We start from the raw sequence: 16,619 nt of genomic DNA, 5'->3' as shown, positions 1-16,619 counted from the left end.
GCAGAGCTTTCTTTTTATATTAGCTTTCAATACATCCTTTTTGCCCGCCTGTGATTGACATTTTGCTCATTTATCATGGTTTCCAGCTTCTTCATACAAACAAAAGACATCAGTAACATCTACTGATGAAAATATTCTTGGTAAAAACTTTTCTACAGCATTTCTAACAAAAATTTCATGGAATGATTACCTTAGAAGTATATTTTTCATTGTGCCGAAAAGATTAGGTGTTTAAACTGTTGTAAAGTGTGAGAAATGTACTCATTTTGCAAAGCCATTGTTGTTGCACGTTGCAGCCATAAAAAGTTTGCAATCTGCAGTTCTCGTAGGACGTAAATTCACTAAGGTGTAAACAAAAAAAATGAGAGATATAATTAGCTGAGGAGGAAAAACTCGAAAGCCCATCATATTCTCCACTGTAGCCATAGAAAAAAGTCTAGCTCTTTTGCACGATGACACAGCTAGGCAGCTCCGAATGGCTTTATTAACCACTGGCTGTTTGTGTCACAGGAACACTTTTGTTCCTAATACAGTGTGCATTAAAAAACGTTTTGCTTTTTGTCCTGTAACTCATTACATGATGGAACTGAAAGAATTTACATTTAAAATAACGCTTAGAAATGAGCGCAGTCCTACTTCACACATTCTGATTCAGTTTTCACTGGTGGCAGCACGCTAACTGTGACTGGTGCATCTGTTGACTAAACTATCAGTGAACAGCAGTTGACGATTTAATTTATTCTAGGAAGCAGCTAGAAGTTCAATGGCACAAGGTTGGTACTGTGGGGGGCACGAGGTAAACCAGCAACTTTTGATGTACAGACTGATGTACAGACGTCAGCAAGTCTGCCCGGAGTGCTCGAACACCAACCTGTCGCACAAAGAAAATGAAATTTTTGAGCAGGGGCCCAATTCTAGGAACAATGATGGCGCTATACTGAAGGTGCATAGGCATACTACTTGCACTGACAACTACACTTTACCGCTAATAGAGCAGCCCAGACAAAATTTCACTTTGTTCGCTTCGCAGCACACCTCTCCAGCATTGTAGACGTGCCGACGACTGCACTAGTGGTGAAAGTGTGTTGCTATTGCTAGGGGGAAGGACTATACAACCAAGGCACAGCAGAAGCCAAATATTACAGTGATTGTGTTCAGCCATTTCGCTGCTAATATGTTATTATTATGCTATTATGAATCAAATCATACACGAATACCCAGGTACAGATGCAGATCTGCAAAGCGAACTCCGAAGCAGATATCTCAATACCAGTAGCAACCCCAATGCTACCTATGAGTACAAAGGGGTTCCTAATGAAGACTTCGACAGAGAGATCGCGGAAGCGGAAATTTGGGCCGCAATTGGCCATTTACATACTACCTCTCAGCAATTAACGACTTAATGAATGAATATTGGAACAAAGGTGAACTTTCGTAGATGTGGAAACACGTGAAGGTTGTCTTTATTCCTAAACACAAAAAGAAACTAAGCATAGAGAACTTAAGGCCCATCTCTCTTACGTCGTGCTTAGGTAAACTTATGGAACATGTTATTCTAAATAGGCTTTAGAATTACGCAGAAGAGAATGACCTTCTGCCCAGCTCAATGATTGGCTTCAAAACTCAACTCTCTACTCAGGACGTAATGCTTCTGTTGCATGCAGAAGTGATAGATCCCCCTAACAAAACCGGAACCAAAGCGATTTTTGCCTTGGATCTGGAAAAAGCCTTCGACAATGTCTCTCATGAAGCCATTCTCCAAACCCTCGCCAACATAAACGCAGGGAACAAAACCTTTAATTACATTCCTTCCTTTCTCTCGGGAAGAACTGCGGGCAGAGCTAAGTATCGCAGGACTTGCATCGGACAAAATAGCAACAGGAGACAGAGGAACCCCGCAAGGATCAGTCCTCTCTCCCTTCTTGTTCAACCTAGCAATGATAGGTCTGCCTCCCAAACTTGAAGAAATCCAAGATCTTCAACACTCCCTATATGCTGACGATGTCACCTTGTGGGTAGCAAAAGGTTCGGACGCTCACATAGAGGAAACGCTTCAAGAAGCAGTGAATGTAGTCCAGTCATACACTAACCAGATTGGGCTGAAATGCTCACAACATAAGTCTGAACTACTAGCAGTGAGAAGGAAAATGCAAGACAAAGTAGAGATAAAAGTCTGCCTGCACGGATTACCCATACCCACAGTCGATACTATTAGAGTGCTCGGGCTCTACATCCAGAGCAATAGGAAGAGCAATGTTACTATCAACAGGCTGGAAATGACTGTGCGATAAATCACTAGATTGATACACAGAGTAACGGCAAGAAAGAGGCTGACATTTGTCGTCTTATCTATGCCTTTGTACTAAGTCGATTCACATACTCTGTCCCTTATCTCCGCCTCATTCAATCTGACAAGGAGAAATTAGACACTCATTAGAAGCACCTACAAGGCTGGGCTAGGTCTACCCAGAAACACTGCAACCCAAAAACTTCTCTCACTTGGGATACACAACAATGTAGAGGAGCTGATTGCAGCTACAAAGACTAACAAACTCTAAAGCAGGCAGACAAATTCTCAACCGCATGAGAATTAATGCCGAACCACTAGCCAACCACCAGGACCACTACCAAGAGGAGCTGGCGACAAAATTATCTCCAAACCTGTGCCCAAAAACATGCATCCCTCCTTCCATGAAGGCAGGAGGAAAGCTAGAGCTAGGGCCCTAAACAGAAAATACCGAAATCACGATGGGGTGGTGTATACCGACGCCTTGGATTACTATATGGCTGACGGTGCCGTTGCTATCTTTGTAATTAAGCAGTACAGTAAGTAAATGCGTATCAGCTGCTTCGGTCAAAGTCCGCTACTCGGACCAGGAGGAAGAAGCCGCAATCGCTTTAGCCATCGCTACAGCAGATGCGGACATAATTGTCACTGATTCAAAAACTGCCATACGTAACTTCTTGCGTAGCAGAATATCAAATACTGCCAGAAACAACCTCGCGGATATCAGACTCGACAGAGAGATAGAACCACCTGCCCACTCAGGGTACCGAGGCAATGAGGCTGCTCATCAACACGCTCGAGGTTTTGTCGGCTGAGCGGTGAGACCTAATGCCGAGGAACTTGAAATGGAAGAATTGCTCACATACAGCGACCTACAGCGACATACCCCTGCCAGCATTTTAGTTCATCGGGACAGTTTGCCCATATGATAACAGTAGCAACTAGTGCAGCTCCCTCATGACTGCATGGGCAGCAAGAGCGCAACATGCCAATGTTGATACTTTTCTTGCTTCGTGCAGACCGACTACAAATGAATTACTTCTCTATGTGAAAACAGTAATAGACTTTGTTTCATGCATTTTGCCTCGCTTAACTGATCAGTATTAGACACATACTTTCACCAGACATTGCACTTCGGGCTGGTAGCAGAAATAAATGGATTAATATATTGTACCAATAAATTATTATTAAACTTTTACCACTTTGTTCGCAAGAAAAAAAAAACATTTTTGCAAATGTGTGTAACATGCAAGGCTGATTTTGTTAATGCCCACATCACATTGACACAGATAAAGTAACAGTGTGTACCAGTGAAAAAAGTGATTTCTAGTCTGTGTTTGTGCTAGGCTTTGTTTCTGCTGCTGTCTGCAATCAACAAACTACATTTCTAAGGATTGCATTTGCAAAAGAAAATAGTACTCATATTAAGACATGCTAGGCCGAGGACCTGGGTTCAGTTCCAGCCATAGTGGTCGTTACATATCAATGAAGGTGAAATGCAAGACACACTTGCAATGTCAGTGCACACGAAGAACCTCAAATCAATGGCATTAATGCAGAGCTGTCCACTATGACGTCTCTTATAGGCAGTTTTTCTATATCACTTATGGAAGTTAAACACAATATACCACACCGAAGGAGGAACAACACTGTCTTTACTGACCAAATAAGTTAAAAAGAAATGAAACTCGCGATTGCCCTGGCCTTTAACCCTGATGTTGAAGGAAAGAAAGTGTATTCAGAGGCAGCAGCTGGTGGTGGCAATTTTCACCTGAGCATGGATATTCAATGAATGCTTGTTTTAATCTGAAAGTAAATCTCTAGAAGGAAAATTGTTGATGAAGGGCGACATCTGCAGGTTTTGTTGATGCTATATTGCCATTTATGACACTGTGAGCACCCTTTCACTCTTATCTACTACCCTGCGAAACTAAGAAGCAAGCAAGGTAGCTTTGAACAGTGCCACATTGCTGCAATACCTAAGCAACAGCTGCACGAGCTGTTTAAAGCCACTTGCAAAATACACAAATCATTTTCACTACATGCACGGCGGAAGGTGTTTGCACGCAGTAGAGGCACTCAGAAAAGTAATGTATCAGCTTTTGGGGTTGAAGCACAGCTACGGACGGTCACCTTTTTTCTTTTTTTGATGCAGGCCTTTGCTTCACTGGACGGTTTAGGTGGGGTTCTCACCTAAATACAAGGCGTGCGATAGCATTTCGGAGCCGATTTGCATATGTTAACGATATGTAACACAAACCTGCGTCTGAGCGCCACGACGGGTTTCATGACGCGGTCGTGCGCCAGCGATTGAATACATGCACAAATAAACCGCATTTAATTGATTCGTGGCAAGACTAGCCACTAGAGCACTAGCCTCATGCAGTCTTTGGGGTAGTCTCGCGGCACATCACGCACGCACATCCAACGGCTAGCAGCAACGTTACTAGAACAAACTAGCAGTCAGCACAAGGGATCTTGCGGAAATACAAGGCTTGCGTTCCCTCATAAAATAGATCGCATGTCGGGGCCGATTTGCATGTAAGCGGTATGTAACAAACCTGCGTCTGAGCCACAAAGGGCTTCGTGGAGCGGCCGTGCGCCAGCGATTGAATCAATGCACAAATCGCATTTAGTTCATCCGGGGCAAGACAAGACGACTAGCCTCATGCGGTCTTTGGAGAAGACTCGCGGCACAAGTATAGCACAAGAGCGCGCACACACATCCACGCAACAACGCGCATCGCACGCTGCCACAACACGAGCGCCGAGGTCCATGCCTTGAGTCGCTAGCGTGGAATGGGGGTGCCGGCCGCAGCTCGTAACAGCCAGCCGAAGGCCTCTTCTCCCTCTCCATCTTCGTTTTCCCCCTCGCGCCGCATCCGTTTGTTGGAATCGGATATACGCGGCGGGGGACACCGCACGACGGATGGAGCGGCGCGATGTTCAAACATAAAAAGGGCCGCCGGACGCCGTTAAACCTGTTCGGGCGGCGCTTCGCCGCTCCCACGTGACTACGTCAGAGCGTTTTTTTTTCTCCTGCAAGAAAAAAAAATACGGAGGGCGGCTGCCCTCTCTGCAGCGATGGAAGTCGTGCACTCCGCGTCTGTACGGGGAAAAAAAAAAAAAAAAAAAAAAAAAAGAAGCGTGCTGTCTCACGTGCTCTAGCAGCAGTTTGGAGCTAGAAAGCGTTTTTATATCAGCTTTGGTAACGGTACAAACACCACGCGTACTGCGCCAAAACAAATGAGTATAATTATAGCAAGCATGTATTAAACCGCAGAAAGTTATGCTCACTCCAATAAAATTATTCTTCGCAATCAGCACAATCACAGAAAACGTAGTGAACTATTCTATCAATAAAAGAATTGTTCGCGAACACATGGCAAGATGGTTTTGATACAAGAATTAAAAAATCAAGTTAGAATGGCGCCGACTGAAATAATATTTCACGCAAATCTGTCGGAAGTCGAGGTTAGCTGTGACGTCCTGCATATTGCAAAATTATTTAAAATCGGCATTTTTTGTTAGCCTCTTGTGCTTTGGTGCTTCAGTAGCTGTACGCAACTCCACGCAACTCAAGACTGCAATCAATATAAGCATTGTTCACCAGCAATGAAACGTTCCTGTCGATACCGCCATTCGTGATATTAAGGTAGCGCTTAGTATTTCGCTATCACCTGCAAGTGCAAGCAATGCGGCTTCAAAAGCTGTGGCTTTCTCTTGAAACGCAGTTTCGTCACAGCTTTTTTTTTTTTAAAGGTTCTCTGTCTTGCGGGGAGATTGTGACTTTTTCTTACATTTCTTTTCCCCACTGATATGCTTTTTCTTTACTTGCTTTCTTAGACCTCCTCCCCTTGACGAAGTTTTCTTGCCCCGCCATTTACCCGCTGTTTGAATTTTTTTCTCTCTCTCTTTTCTTTGTTTAGTTTTCCCCTCTGCTCGTTTCCTCACCTTGCCCATTACCTCTTCCTTTCCCTTCACCTGTGCGGCAGTCATTCTGACGTCTTCGCCTGCCTAGCCAGGAGGTTTTCCGTCCATCCAAATCTTTACTGCCTCGAACCTTGTTTGCCATTCCGTACTTGTTTTTGGTTCTGGTTGTGTCTATATAATGGCTCTTAGCTCAACTTCTGAGCCACATGCTTTACATGATTTCAATTTTTCAAGAACCTGTTCTGCGTTTGGATCGACTTAGGTTGGCGAGAAAAACTACCAGATTAACTATTTGCAACGAGGTATCGTTTGCGTAGCTCCAAAATGAAAGGGAGTGACATTCCAAATCTACTACTTAAAAATAGTGTTCCCTCAGCATCTCAGATAAAAGAAAAACGTCTCTAATATTCCGCTTTTAGTGTCGCGACTTCTCGCAGCAGTTCAGAGTTGGAACGCCTTCTTATGTCAGCGTCAGTACAAACACCGCACGTACTACGGAACAACTAATGGGTACGGATATATATCAAGCCAGTATCCAAGCTCAGCATAAATGCGCACATCTATAATATTATTCATGGCAGTCAGCGAAATCGAAGAAATCTATAAGAACATATATAATAACTCTGTCATCAATAAAGGAATGGGTCGCCAGAACTTGCAAAATTTCCTTTGATACACCCATTCAAACATACAACTGAAATATCGTTAAGTTTTGCAGGAGGTCATGTTTAGCTGTGACACCCGGTGCATTGAAAAATGAAAAAAAAAAAAAAGAAACGACATCTGTTGTCTCTTGTCAGCGCGCGCTTCGCGGGGCACCAAACAGGAGGGCAACCCCCTCTTTTCTCTCTCTCTCTCTCTCTGTGATCGCGCACCGCCATCTGCATGCGAGCCCGCGATGCCGCGCTAGCCGCACGGGGAGCGCCAGCGCTCGCTCGGTCGAGACACGCAGGCCGTGACGTAGTATCACGTGAGAGCAGCGAGCGCGCTCATTGGTCCGTCTTTCGTGGGGCGGAGTCCGCCGCTCGCCGGACCGGTGGCGCTTTGGAGCGAAACCCCACGGCGCCGGCCACCCGATTTCTGGGAGTACTTGACACCATTAACTCCCCTTCTCGGGCGAGCGCCGGCGCGATGGAGGCGACTGAGGAGAGAAAACATTGGGGGCTTATCAAGGTTAAGCCAAGTGGATGTGAAGCATGTTAAGCAGCTGCCTCAGTGTGGATGGGGCTAAGTAACGGAGACGTGGTTTTAGGTTAATCGTCGTACTTTATTCTTTGCAGCCCGACAAACACACTCTTATGGTCCGTAAATGCATGACTCTTGGTTTGCACGTCACTTACGCATACACGCCCAGCGCAAAGACGCTGGCGCGGTTGCGGGCACAGAGATTGACGCGACGGCGGGCGCGCGCCGCTTCATCCCTGGCGTGACGTCACATATCACGTGATGCAGCGATGGTGGCGCCGCCGCCGCGTCGCGCGCGACGACGCGAACCGAAGCGTGGAGGCCTCCGCCGGGCGACGGCGCGATATGAGGCCCCATCTGCAGCCGGTGTGACGTCATCACGTGACGTCACATCATGTGATCTCACTTAAGGTCAATGGTGGCCACCGCCGGGAGGCGACCGGTGTGACGTCATCACGTGACGTCATGTCACGTGGCCCCACTTCAGGGTCAATGGTGGCCACCGCCGAGCGTCGCGCGAAGGCCCGAAACCTTAAAACCCCTCAATAAACTAGCGCCATCTCCTCTCTCCTCCTCCGGCGGCGCCGCTCCTCCTCTCGCATTTCGACCGTGGCTCCACCTACGGGGTGCGCGACTAGCGCGCGCTCTCCGGAGCAGGCGCCCTTCACAGCCGTCTCGATCGGCGCCGCGCGCGCGCCGATCGAGGCGGCCGTGCGCCGGGTCTCACCAGAGCCTTGCATTTTGTCGCAATGTGTTCAGGTTAAAATATTACTCACTGCTGAAACATAATTACCGAATGTTGACAGGGATTTCCCGCCAGAATAGTTTCAGCTGTGTCATACACCACATGTACGCGATTTCGGCGTTGGTTCAACTCGCCGTCATCTCCGCGTGTCCGTAGTTCGTCACATTTGGCCACTCAGCGGCATGCTTTTAAAATTTGTAACTAGGCGGCGGACAGAAACAATTTTGGAACAGTCTGTGTATGGTTTCTTCGCAGCGTTGACTGGATTGCGAGCTGCCGGTAAACTTGAGAAGTGTGGCAGCAGCTGTCTTCCATGTATTTTCAACTTCAGCTGCAGATCAAATTAACTATAGGCGGCGGAAGCTGCAGTCTGTGTGGAGTCTTTGCAGCTTTGATTGACTTGTGAGCTACCGGTAAACTTGGGGAGGGAGGTAGCAGTTATCTTTTTTATATTTGGCGTTGAGACGGTGCCGTGTTCAGCTGCCATGGTGTGTCACCATACGTACACGATTTTGGCGTCGATTTAACTCGCCTTCACCTCCTTGAGTCCGTCAGCCGTTGATAAAAGTGCGCAACATGCTTGAAAAAAAAATTAACTAGGCTGCGGAAGCTGCAGTCTGTGTGGTTTCTTTGCAGGTTGGACTGAATTGTAAGCTACCGTGAAACTTGAGAAGCGTGGTAGCAGTTTTTTTTTATATTTTGCGCTGAAATGGTTCCGTTTTCAACTGTCAGTGCGTGACACCATTTGTACGCGATGTCTGAGTTGGTTGAACTCGCCTTCACCACCGTGCTTCTATCAGCCGCCGGCCAAAGAGCGCAACATGCTTGAAAAAAAAATTAAATAGCCAGCGGGAACGATTTAGTAGCAGTCCGCGTGGCAGCAAAACACACGGCGATATGTGCCGCACGCGCGCCGCCCGCCCCGCTGGAAAGGAGGAAGCTGCACGCCCGGCAAAAAAAAAGCGCGCGCGCGCACGTGACGGCGCTCGGCCAATGAGAGGGTCGAACGACGAAGGAGAGCGCAGGAGAGGAGGCGGGCGGCAAACTTCACATGTTGGCGCTACTTTTAGTTTATTGAGGGGCTTTACGAAACCTACGTTAATATGCATAAAACCGGCTGTGAGAATGAGGCCTCATTCTCACAGCCGGGTTTTCTCGCCTCCGTCGCCCGCACAGAGTTCAAACAGCGCACGAGCAGACGACTTTCGCAGCAACCGGAAGTGTGTCCGTGACGTCATGGCCGCAGCGAATGGCAGCTTCTAGCAAGCCTTGCCAGTCAACTCACCCGTGACGTCACGGGTTAAGGAAATAGTTGCATGCGACACCGCCAAATGACGACTTCTCTGCCCGCGAATTTCAAAAAACGCTGTTTTTAAAAGTTAATGATAAATCGCTGGCTTTGTTCCAAGGAATGTAGCTTAAGAGAACTTCTTGTTGGGCTAGTTGGTGTCTATTTATTATAAGTTAAAGGCGCCAAAACAACACGCACACACACAAGAAAAGAAGAACGGGACAGAGCGCCACTCACAACTGATTTATTGTGCAGGAAAAAGTACATATATATCACTGCCGGCACATGCGCAAGGAACCCATTCAGCATCATGTCACATAAGATAAGCTATGTTTAAAAAAAAAACGCTTTCTCTGCATTGTATAGATTGATTGACGTGTCACTGACACACAAACTACCTTTCTTTCCGATATAAAATGCTTCAATTAGCTCTCTGGCCATCGTATTGCCACTCCTTGCAAGAATCCGCACATCAGAAAAACATGGTTCACAGGTGCCTGAAGGGCAGGATCTGATATGCTTCGGAATGTTAGGGCCATCTTTATTTTTCTCTACGTTACGTACATGTTCCCGGATTCGCTCATTAACACATCGCCCGGTTTGTCCGATCTAGGAGCAACCGCAAGAGAGGGGAACTTCATACACAACCCTTTCAGCACATTTTGTGAATTGTTGCCCATTCCTCGTCCCACAGCCTCTTTCCTTTTCTTTTTCCTTCCTTTTCGCTATTCGAGGGCAAAGGCTTCCGAGCTGCAGGGGAGCCGAAAAGACGAGTGGCACCTTATGCCTACTCGCAACTTTCTTCAAGTTGTGGGCCAACTTGTGCACATACGGCACGGCCACCGGTCTCACCTCTTCTCGAGGGACCTCCCCCCTTACCTTCTTCAACTTCTGTAGGAGGCTCTCGGCGACATGTGCCAGTACCGAACCAGGGAACCCGGCTGAAGCCAGCCTAGCCAACTGGTTTTCAAAACTCCGACCCATCTTGTTCACGCATGACTTCCTTAGAGCAGACTCAAGGCAAAGCGAAGCAATACCCCTTTTAACTAGTTTTGAATGCGCGGAGTCAAATGGCAGAAGCCCTTTTTTTGCGCGTAGGACATAAGACCAACATACCTGATCCTTGCAGAACTAAATATTTAGATCTAAAAACTGTAAAAGATTATTATCAGGCAGTTCACAGGTAAAATCCAAGCCTTTTCTATGTTGTCTAAAAAGAGATAAAACATTGTTTACAGTATCAGCGAAGTTAATGCTGCCGTCCTTAGTTAAAATAATCAAAAAATCATCAACGTATCTAAAAATTTTAAAAACTTGGTTAGCTGGTACAACATACTGAAGCACTTGGTCCATTTGTGAAAGAAAAATGTTACATAAAACCGGAGCGACACAAGAACCAATGCAAATACCGGCATTCTGCAGAAAAAACTGCTGGTCAAAAGAAACAAAAGTAGGTTGTAAGTAAAACTTTACAATACTTAAAAAATTATCAATAGAAATACCGGCGGAGTTCTGAAAGGAAACAGGATCATTTCTTTCAGTACAGTCCCGAACAGAAGTAAAAAGGGCCATCATGGGGCACAGAATAAAATAAATCGACGACATCCACAGAAAAGGCACGCCCAATCTCATTCTCAGTTTCCAAGAATTCACATACGTCGTCTGATCTTTTTGTAAAAATTGGGTCACATCTAGTTTAGTCAAATGCTTCAACAAGTACAGACTAATCTGCTTCTGCCACGACCCCTTTTCTGTCACAATTGTTCTGAAAGGTAAACCTAGCTTGTTGTCTTTTTAGACAACATGGAAAAGGCTTGGATTTTACCTGTGAACTGCCTGATAATAATCTTTTACAGTTTTTAGATCTAAATATTTAGTTCTGCAAGGATCAGGTATATTGGTCTTATGTTCCACGCGCAAAAAAGGGGCTTCGCCATTTGACTCCGCGCATTCAAAACTAGTTAAAAGGGGTATTGCTTTGCTTTGCCTCGAGTCTGCACTAAGGAAGTCATGCGTGCACAAGATGGGTCGGAGTTTTGAAAACCAATTGGCTAGGCCATGGCTTCAGCCGGGTTCCCTGGTTCGGTAGTGGCACATGTCGCCGAGAGCCTCCTACAGAAGTTGAAGAAGGTATGGGGGGAGGTCCCTCGAGAAGAGGTGAGACCGGTGGCCGTGCTGTATGTGCACAAGTTGGCCCACAACTTGAGGAATGTTGCGAGTAGGCATAAGGTGCCACTCGTCTTTTCGGCTCCCCTGAAGCTCGGAAGCCTTTGCCCTCGAATAGCGAAAAGGAAGGAAAAAGAAAAGGAAAGAGGCTGTGGGACGAGGCATGGGCGACAATTCACAAAATGTGCTGAAGGGGTTGTGTATGAAGTTCCCCTCTCTTGCGGTTGCTCTTACATCGGACAAACCGGGCGATGTGTTAATGAGCGAATCCGGGAACATGAACGTAACGTAGAGCAAAATAAAGATGGCCCTAATATTCCGAAACATATCAGATTCTGCCCTTCAGGCACCTGTGAACCATGTTTTTCTGATGTGCGGATTCTTGCAAGGAGTGGCAATACGATGGCCAGAGAGCTAATTGAAGCATTTTATATCGGAAAGAAAGGTAATTTGGTGTGTCAGTGACACGTCAATCAATCTATACAATGCAGAGAAAGCGTTTTTTGAACATAGCTTATCTTATATGACATGATGCTGAATGGGGTCCTTGCGCATGTGCTGGCAGTGATATATATGTACTTTTTCCTGCACAATAAATCAGTTGTGAGTGGAACTCTGTCCCGTTCTTTTCTTGTGTGTGTGCGTGTTGTTTTGGCGCCTTTAACTTATAATGAATTGTTCCAATTAGTTATACTTTGGGTTAGTGCTCAAAAGTACTTGTTCTACACACTGAACACGTTTATCAGTGGCTTCTTGGTGGTCATTTCAGTAGACCTTTAAGGCTCTTCTGGTCACCTAAATAGAAAGCTGACCACCAGAAAAAGTCATAAGCCTAGGAATTTTAATGCCTTTGGCTTGTTGGGTGTATTTAGACAACAAAACCTGGTTGTGTTAAGTATTCAGTGGAGTAGTACACACGCGGGGAACCATTGCCCAAAGTTAGAAACAGCCATTTTCTTTTTTTTTTATAAGTTGTATCCCACTACGGACAAGCTGAAGCTACCTCGACGTCTGTCCACAAGGATCTGGCTGGTGAGGGTGAAGGACGTGCCACCTTTCGTATTTCCTATCGATTTGCGGGGAACTGAACACGGGGCCGCAGAATACCTGTTCCCCGACACTACTACAGGATGACGTCATCTGGAACGACTTCAAACAAGCCGCTGCCCTTGGACCAACTGCCCCAGCAGAAAGTTTCTCCACCGCCTGTACAGGCTCAACCCTGGCCAACCTTTCCGGTTAGTGTTTATTGCCCGCTTAAGTCTGCTTCTGCAAGTTCTCATATTGATAAGTTACCCACTGGTGCTGATATTCAAAAGAACGTAGAAACATTTTTTAGCTTGAAATGAAGGAGCATTCTCAGTGAATAAAATCGAAATGTACAATGCACTTGCACTCAGGTCCCTGATGTATTCGCAGTGCGCATGGTAGCACGCTTGGACAATCTTCCTTTAATTTATCCGTCGCAACCGAGGCACTGTTGACACACGTAAGTAACTTACATTTCAGACATGAAAGAGTTTATCTCAATATATTGCTACGAAGATGACGAAGCGGACAGTGGCGCGGGGCGAAGCGCTCGTGCCAGGCCCGCTGGCCATTAAAGCATATTTCATCGTCCTGTCATATCACGTCGTTCTGTTTCTGTTGTGTCGCCGTGTTGCATCGCTTGTCATGCCACCACGTAATATTTGGTTGGAGGTGCGGTTCATCCCCATCCTCGCCTTGCACCGTCGAAGCCAACTGTACGCCGGGTCCATCTGTCGAAAGCCCGTGGAGATCGCCGCCCAGCTCTGCCCCAGCCCTTTTTGCTCAGACCCGCGCGCCGCTGTCCCCAGCCTCGTCCCCAGCCCTGACCACAACACACGACGACCAAGAAGAGCCTAAAGCCGACCCTACCAACCCCACGACGAAGCGACCTCGCGACCACTCGAGCGAAGACAGCACCCCCGCCCAAGCCGTTCGGCGTGTCCATGAGCCTTGGCCTTCGGCAAACGGTGAAGATTGGACTTGACTCTCCGGTGCAAGCATTCCTCCCATCTTCGCATTCATTGTGGTGTCCAGCGTTTCATGTCCCAATCATGTGTCTGTGTTCATCGTCACGTCATGCATTGGATTTCTAGCAATCGATCGGGACGATCGCTCGGTGGCCCCGGGTAATGCTACGAAGATGACGAAGCGGACAGTGGCGCGGGGCGGAGCGCTCGGGCAAGGCCCGCTAGCCATTAAAGCATATTTCATCGTCATGTCATCACGTCGTTCTGTTTCTGTTGTGTCGCCGTGTTTCATCGCTTGTCATGTCACCGCGTAACAATATATACAAAAAATAGTGAAAAATAAACACGCAAGAAATCATTTTTTGTCTCGTTATAATATGGAGGGATGATTGACGCCTTATTATCTAATATTGTCAATTTTGTCGTTTTCAATAGCTCAATAGCCATCAGCACGACCACGCTTATTGCAGGGAAAGGCATCTGCCATATCCCTCCAGTTAACCTTGTCCTATGACAGCTGCGGCCACTTTACCCCCAGCAAACTTCTTAAATTCATCCACTCCAGAGGAGGTACTTCCTGTTGAATAAATCGGTAGGAGGAACTAAGATCATCTTCCATTCGACCTTGTATTTTACTTCGTATTGTCGATCCTATAATAAGACTCTCCCGTCAACTTTCTCTCTGAGTAACTGTCGCCCTTCTTTTCCCTTTCCCTCACCGACCAGGTATCTTCTTCAAAGAGGCGCGTGAATGTCGCACCAATTGCAACGACCCCAGCCTTGGGCGCGGCCTTTCTGGGACCACGAACGCAGCAATCTCCGCTGGTGCTGCGTGGGATGTCCCTGGTGCCGGCCGCTGCGCCGCGTGGGGCACCGCAAACGGCCCCTGGTGTGAATCCAGTGCTCCTCAACGTCACAATGCCAAAGCAGTCGTTGCCTGCAGCGACTCCCGGCAAGAAGCAAAGTGTTGCCTTCCCCACCGCAGCGCAGCCACCCGAAAGGCAAGTTTCACACATCCACTTTTTACTGCTTCACAAAGCACGGTCTCGTGCCAGTGCCTCAGGTCATTGATTTGGGTTACGGTGTCTATAACGACTCCAAGTGACATTAGAGACTTTCACCATAGCGCTACCACTTACTGCTACCGTCTACCGCCCCCGGTGCGTATTCATTCATAAATCTTTATTCATGAGGATGACCCGAGGCCTAGACGGGCCGTCAGTACGCATGCACATATCAGGTCGAGGGCGCCAGATGGCGCCACGTGCCCGTCACATGCGAGCGCATGCGGCGCGCTGGGACAATCAGTGTCTGCGCGTAGTTAGTACCTTCGTGCGGGCCAGTTGGTGAAGCATCATGGAGAGGTGCAGCGCAAAGAAAACAAGGACGCCAAGACACAAGTCGCTAGCCCTGTTTTCCTTGTGTCTTGTCGTCCTTGTTTCCTTTGCACTGCAGCTGTCCATAATAGCACACTGCTTACGTCATCTGACGGTGCGCGGTAGTGCTATGCCAACACTTATTTTTGTAACCTGAGTTGACGTCGCACACCACGCAGGAACCTTCCAATTCGCCTCCATTGAAAGCTGACTCGCGGCTAGAATGAAACCCGGGTACTCAGGTTAAGCAGTCGGGAGCTAGTCATCTTAGCCACTGCGGTGGGGCCAGAATGAGTCTCATTTGAGCGCTGTGTGCGTATCATGCATCAGATGGGTTCTTATGTAAAGGCAGAACATGACCTCTTGCATTCTGCCTTCATTCTGAATCCATATGAGTCATTGAACTCCCATTAAAAGCAATGTTGCCATCGTTATCACAGAATATATTAATTTGTGTTCATTCCTGTGTCGTCGTTTTAGTATGCACGCAACTCTTGCTGCAAACAGAGCTGTCTGACGCATCAATTTGTGGCGTACGGAGTTTGAATCAGCGGAGAAAAACAAAAATCCCTTTCAACTTCGAATCGACATTTCAGCAATAAATGCGTATTTTGCTGTCGGATAAACGACAATAAAGTCGCAAAATGTCCTACTGGCGGATTTTACTGCCACAGAAACTGTGATACAGCTCCCTTTAAATATTTAATAGTGCGGTGCTTAAAGTTATGGCCGGTCACTCATTATAGCGTGAATTGAAAGCGCCTATCATAGGCCCGGGGTGTGCTCGAAAAGCACAAGCCTCACAACCCACCACAAACGGGCCAAATGAGGTAGTGCAGAGTAGGGCGCGACACGACATAACCCCGGGTCGACGCTTGGCCAGCGTCACGACGCTTTAACCCGTCGTTTGCCGGCTCCTTAATAGTCATACATACATACATACATACATACATACATACATACATACATACATACATACATACATACATACATACATACATACATACATACATACCGTCTTTGCCAAAAGTAACCAGTGTTACATTTGGGGGTCGCGAGCGCCGCTGCCACCAGTTGTTACAATTGAGTCGCGTGGCTCTGGTATCGCACCGCTGCGGCGCGCGGCCCCTCGGTAGCGTTGGCCTGGCGGCTCCGTGGACGGCGGACGGCATCAAAGGTGCCAGCAAAGACGAGGCGTCTTTTAACGAAACAACCTTTACTACAACATCGAGAAGATACGGGCAGAGAAGCTGACCCGGAGAGAATACAGACACTCTCACACAGCTGGTGTCTAGCGTCGTGCCAACGGCGCGTCAAAGTAGTCTCTGTCTCAGCGGAGTTGGCCGCTGCTTTTTATAGTTTTTCCACTTCACAGGGAAAGGGTAAACCCTCACAAGAAAGGGAGAGCCAAACATGTTGGTTCACGACGAATGACTCAATCGCAGATGGTCCGACCTCATCTCCTCCACCTCCTGCAGACGGGCGAGGACGGCTCCCTCTCTCACGAGCTCCAGGCTTGGCCGGCGTTTGCCCACACACACGCACGCACACACATTTGGCGCGTGGCAGGAACACGTCGAGTCTTGCCCGCGGGAGGAAGCGTTGCGCGGCCGATGAACGGCGTCGAAATGGCCGATCC

At 47.4% G+C, this 16,619-nt stretch overlaps 1 protein-coding gene across 3 annotated transcripts in view; it reads right to left on the bottom strand.

Annotated features, from left to right (window-relative positions):
• Positions 1 to 16,619, bottom strand: part of LOC146182554 (terminal uridylyltransferase 7-like) — a 257,608-nt gene that overhangs the window by 131,509 nt on the left and 109,480 nt on the right. The gene's annotated exons all lie outside the window — the stretch shown is intronic.

Source organism: Amblyomma maculatum, chromosome 8 (assembly GCF_055883805.1).
Source record: "Amblyomma maculatum isolate TAMU_Amacu chromosome 8, ASM5588380v1, whole genome shotgun sequence".
NCBI classification, from domain to species: Eukaryota; Metazoa; Arthropoda; class Arachnida; order Ixodida; family Ixodidae; genus Amblyomma; species Amblyomma maculatum.
This window is presented reverse-complemented; position numbering and strand designations above follow the sequence as displayed.